Genomic DNA, 6,046 nt, shown 5'->3' on the forward strand with positions numbered 1-6,046 from the left:
GATTATACAGCGCACGTGGGGGAGAATGAAAGGTATTCAGGCTTAATTCAAGGAACTGGTGCACAGATCCAATTCCCTAGATCAAGAGCCCCTCACCAGCATCAAATAACCTTCCTTGAGGGGACAGCACTGGATAGGGGGAGTACAAGGGGGTAAGAGTAAGTCGCGTTGTGTAAGGAAGTGGAAGGTATAGTGTATTATTATTATAATCAAAAAGAAGCGCTAAAATATATATAGTGTAAAAGTTAAATCTGTTGATGCAAAAGGTTATTATTATTATAATCAAGGGGGAAGCGCTAAACCCGGAGGATTATACAGCGCCTGGGGGGGGATGTGGAAGTCATTCAGGCTTAATTCGGGGAACTGGAGCACAGATCCAATTCCCTAAATCAAGAGCCCCTCACCAACATCAAGGAACCTTCCTTGAGGGGTAAGGACAGTCCAAGATATGGCGACATAACTGATCCGGCAGTTCTCTCAATGACGCCGGTAGTTTCTCCATGTAGTACCTGCGAGGGAGTAATGATTATATTATTATAATCAAAAAGAAGAGCTAAGCCACAAGGACTATACAGCAAGGGAGTCATGAGTGTCTGATTCGAAATCAGACCAGAGCTGTCCGGTTCGCCGAACCGGACAGCTCTGGTTAGATGACCAGACTCCCAATTAATCCCGATGGAGGCTTGATAAGCACTGTGTCAAGACTAAACCAATGTTGCCAGTGGTTTCAGAGTTGGAGATTATTATCAAAAGGAAGCTCTGAACCTTCAAGAGCCATACAGCGCAGTCAGAGTTGGAGAGAATTAAAAAAAATAAGAAATACATTAGTGGTAAATGGGTTGGTCGGACCTAGTTGACCAAGTGGCAGAATCTACTTTGACCTAAACACTGCCCAGGGACCCAGAAAAAACTAGAAATGCGACAACCAAATTATTATTATTATAATCAAAAAGAAGCGCTAAGCCACAAGGGCTATACAGCGCTGCAGGGTAGGGAAGGAAGCAAGGGAATTGGATGGCAGGAGGGAGGGGGGATGATCAGCAGGTTACAGAAAACAGCGGGGCAGGGGATAGTACGGGGGTAGAGGGTAGCAAGAGATACAAGTAGAAAGGGCTGAAAGTATCAGAATTTGTGAAGTAAGTCAGTCGTTGTCAAAAAGTCAATAAGAGAGTCCGGATGAAAGGTGGGTCCATCAGCGAGAAGGGAAGGTAAAGAGAGAGCAGCGGGGCGAAGACGACGACAGAGGTAAATTCTGCGTGCTCGTTGATAAAGTGGGCAGTCCAACAGAATGTGGCTGACTGATAATGGAGCTTGGCAATTCTCACAGAGAGGAGCAAGACGCCTCTCCATGAGATATCCATGAGTAAGACGAGTATGGCCAATGCGAAGACGGGAGAGAGTAGTCTCCCAACCTCGACACTGGTGATAAGAAGACGGCCAGTAACCTATACTCGGTTTAATAGACTGAAGTTTGTTGCCGAGCATAGTAGACCAACGTTGTTGCCAACGGGTGTGAAGGTGGGAAGATATTACAGCAAAATAGTCCGTACATGGAATACCTCTGTAAGAAACTGGTAGGTCATGTACTGCTGACCGCGCAGCAGTGTCTGCCTGTTCATTGCCATGTACGTCAACATGACCAGGGACCCAACAAAAAACAATATCTTTATGCTTAGTAAAGATGCGGCGTAGCCAAAGTTGGATACGGAGGACTAAGGGGTGAGGTGTATCAAATTTTTGTATAGCCTGTAAAGCACTAAGGGAGTCTGAGACAACCACAAATGATGACACAGGCATAGATGCAATACGGATAAGTGCTGTAAGGATGGCATATAATTCAGCAGTAAAAATACTAGCTGAAGATAGTAAATGCCCTTGTACGACGCTGTCCGGAAACACTGCTGCGAATCCTACGCCGTCAGAAGACTTAGAGCCATCTGTGTACACAGCAATGGCATGAGAATGAGAGTGAAAGTGGTCAAGAAAAAGAGAGCGGGAAGCGACCGTAGACAGTTGGGCTTTCGAGCAAGGGAGGGAGAAAGAACAGACTCGAACAGCTGGGACCTCCCAGGGGGGTAGGGAAAAGTGAGATGCTACATGTACATAGAAAGGTGGTAGTTGAAGAGAAGACAAGAGCGAATGAAGGCGAAGAGAGAAGGGACGGAGTAAGCAGGGGCGGCGAACAAATAAAGAATGTCTACTAATATCAGTGACCATTCTATAAATGGAAGGATTGCGGAGATCATGAGAGCGTACATAGTAGCGCAGGCAATGGGCATCACGGCGATCGGATAAGGATGGAACGTTCGCTTCTGCATAGAGGCTTTCGACAGGGGAAGAGCGAAAAGCACCAAGGCATAAACGTAATCCTTGGTGATGAATGGGGTTAAGGCTAGAGAGAGTAGCAGGAGATGCCGCTGAATAGATCTGGTCACCATAATCAAGTTTCGATAAAATAAGGGTGGAATGTAGGTGAAGGAGGGTTCGACGATCAGCTCCCCACGAAAGATGAGCAAGGGTTTTAAGAAGGTTCAGCCGGCTGTGACAAGTTGCCTTCAGAGAGGTAATGTGAGGTTTCCAGGATAACCTACGATCAAAGAGGAGGCCCAGAAACTTGACTGTATCACGTTCAGGGATACGTGAGCCATAGAGGTACAAAGGATGATCAGAGATGACAGAGCGTCTAGTGAAAGTGATTTGGTGGGTTTTAGTGCTGGAAAATTTAAACCCATGTGTGGTGGCCCAATTGGAAACACGGTCGACTGCATGCTGGAGAGAAACTGTAAGGAGGTGACAGTCAGCGCCTGCACAGGCAATAGCAAAGTCATCAACATAGAGTGATGACCAAATATTTGATGGAAGACTAGAGGCCAAATCATTAATAGCAAGGAGAAAAAGTGTTGTGCTCAGAACACATCCCTGGGGGACACCTTCAGCTTGGACAAAGTCCGGGGAGAGCACATTATTAACCCGAACACGGAAATGCCTGTCAGTTAAAAAGTTCTTAAGGAAGGATGGTAGATTGCCTCGAAGGCCTAAGGAGTGGGCTTGGGCTAAAATATTATACCTCCAAGTTGTGTCATATGCCTTCTCAAGGTCAAAAAATATGGCAATAACTGAGTGGTTATTCGCAAAGGCATTACGAACATACGTATCCAAGCGCAGTAAGGGGTCTATGGTAGAACGTCCCTTACGAAAGCCATATTGACGAGTGGAGAGACTGTTGTGTGTCTCTAAATACCACACTAAACGTCTATTTACTAGACGTTCCATTACTTTGCAAACTGCACTGGTAAGAGCAATGGGACGATAGTGGGAGGTTTCATGTCCCGTAGTGCCTGGTTTGCGGAAAGGGAGAACAATGGCGGATTTCCACAGCTGTGGAAGAACTCCTTGTGACCAAATAAGATTGTAAAGGTGTAATAGGACTGCAAGGGCTGACTGATGTAAATGTTGTAGCATACGAATATGAATGTCGTCGGGCCCAGCTGCCGATGATCGACAAGCTGAGAGTGTTGCCTCCAGTTCTTGAAGTGTAAAAGGCACATTATACTGTTCTTCTCTGAGAGAAGAAAAGTCCAAGGGTGCTAACTCTCTGGCAGACTTTGAGGAAAGAAATGAGGGGCATAGATGGAGTCCCTGAGAAATACGGACCAGATGATTGCCAATTTCATTGGCAACATCTAGTGGGTTTGCTATATCAACACCGGCAACCCGCAGAACAGGAGCCGGGTCAGGAGAATATTTACCACTCAGTTTTCGTACTTTTTTCCAGACTGCACTCATAGAGGAAGCAGAGGTGATGGTGGAGACATAATCTCGCCAGCAAGTGCGTTTAGCGTCACGGATGACACGGCGAGCGATCGCACGCTTCTGTTTAAAATCAAGGAGTCGCTCTGTGGTTCTATTGTACCGGTACCTGCCCCATGCAGCGCGTTTCAAACGTACTGCACGAGCACAAGCAGGAGACCACCAAGGCACGCATTTCTGAGAATGCCTGCCCGAAGTTTGGGGTATAGAATGAGAAGCTGCGGTGAAAACGGAGGACGAGAAGAGGTGTAAAAGCTCATCGATGGAGGACGAAGAAGGAACCTCTTTAAAAACAGTCAGGTGTGAGTAAAGGTTCCAATTTGCCCGATTAAATTGAAAGCGTGGGGTGCGAAGAGGTGGCGAATATGAAGGGGAAGTAAGAATGATTGGGAAATGATCACTGTCATGTAAGTCCGGGAGAACAGACCAAGTAAAGTCTAATGCGGCGGAGGAAGAGCAAACTGAGAGATCGATGCAAGAGAGAGTATGAGTCCGAGGATCAAAATGGGTGTGAGTACCTGTATTTAAAACATGGAGGGGGTGGGTGGCAAGAAAAGCCTCTAACTGAATTCCACGGGAATCACAGTGAGACCCTCCCCAGAGGAAATGGTGGGCATTAAAATCACCAAGTAACAGAATCGGTGGCGGTAATGACGAAACAAGGAAGGCAAAATCCGGAATAGATAATGCCCGAGAAGGAGAGAGATATAAAGAACAGAGCGTATACCACCTATGTAAGTGGATACGGGCTGCTGTGTAATGCAGCGAAGTATGAACAAATAGCTGATGGTACGGAATATCAGTGCGGAGAAGAAGGGCACTTTCATTAAAGGTCCCATCAGGAAAAGGATCTGAAGAATACAATAAATTATAGCCTGAGATGTGAGAAATAACAGCAGAGTGTAATTTTGGTTCCTGTAAGCAAACACCAACAGGGGCAAACTGGGAGAGTAACATCTGAAGCTCACCCCGATTACCCCTGAGGCCGCGTATATTCCACTGTAAAAAGGCCATGATTGGCAATGATAAAGATACTTGAAATCCGCAGGTAAGGGTTCCTACGGACTAGAAGGGTTAGAAAAGTCCACATGCGGAGGCAGTGGAAAATGTTCAAGCAGCGAAGGAACGGTGCGCTGTGAAGAAAGGAGTTGCGCAGATGGAGCAGAGGAGAGAGGAAGAGCGGAAGGTGGATCAGTGTCCATTGATGGTTTGGTCTCTGCAATATATTCAGAGATTGCTTCAAGTGTTTCGGAATTCAGAGATGTCGTATGGGAGACAATATTGGGAATGGTAGGGGGAGGATGAGTAAAGATTGGAACTGTATTGGACTGTACCAAGGTAGGGGGGGGCGAAAGGGTGGAGGGAACTGGAGAAGCGTGGCAGGGGACAGAAGAGACAGGAACCTGGGAGGTGGCAGAAGAGGTAGAAACTTGGGAGGGAACAGGGGAGGAAGGTACATTACGAGGAGGAGGGTGAACCTCTGCACTTGTAACTGAGCCAGTGAGAGGGGAAGAACTAGGGACAGAGACAGGGAGGGTAAAATGAGGAGGTGGAAGATGGGTAGGAGGTGTTACCGGACCTTTTTTTGACTTTTGAGAAGTAGAGGGACGATTGGGAAGAGGTGTCGTACGAGGTCTCGTCGATACTGAGGCTTGTAAGAGAGAACTCGAAGAAGCGAGATTAGACTGAGGCGTTGAAGTAGGGACGTCTGAGCCGAGGACAGCAAAAGGATTAGATACAGGAGTGATTATGGGAGAGGTAACCACAGAGGTGGGTGTAGAAGATGGGATACCAGAAGTGGGGGGACGTTTTGAAACACGGGAATAAGAAACACGTGGGAGTCTCCCTTGGAGGCGGAGATGAGAAACTGCCATGGCATAAGGGAGACCTTCTGTCTCTTTGAGGTAACGGATTTCCCGCTCGTTTAAATAGACCTGACAACGGCGAGAGTACGAAGGGTGAGCCTCATGACAGTTAAGGCAAGAGGGAGATCGATTGCAAGACGTATTAGAATGGTCATCGGCACCACAGACTGGGCATTCGGCGATAGATCTGCAATATTTCGCTGGATGGCCAAATCGCCAGCAATTTCTACACTGTTGTGGTGTAGGGATCACCTTTCGAACTTGTAACCGATGTCCTGCTATATAAACGGAGGATGGGAGTTCTCGGCTGTCAAAAGTTAAACGAGCCACATTGCTAGGGTATCGTCTCCGCCCACGGGCAGGAAGAACGT

Source organism: Cherax quadricarinatus, chromosome 29 (assembly GCF_038502225.1).
Source record: "Cherax quadricarinatus isolate ZL_2023a chromosome 29, ASM3850222v1, whole genome shotgun sequence".
Classification (NCBI taxonomy): domain Eukaryota; kingdom Metazoa; phylum Arthropoda; class Malacostraca; order Decapoda; family Parastacidae; genus Cherax; species Cherax quadricarinatus.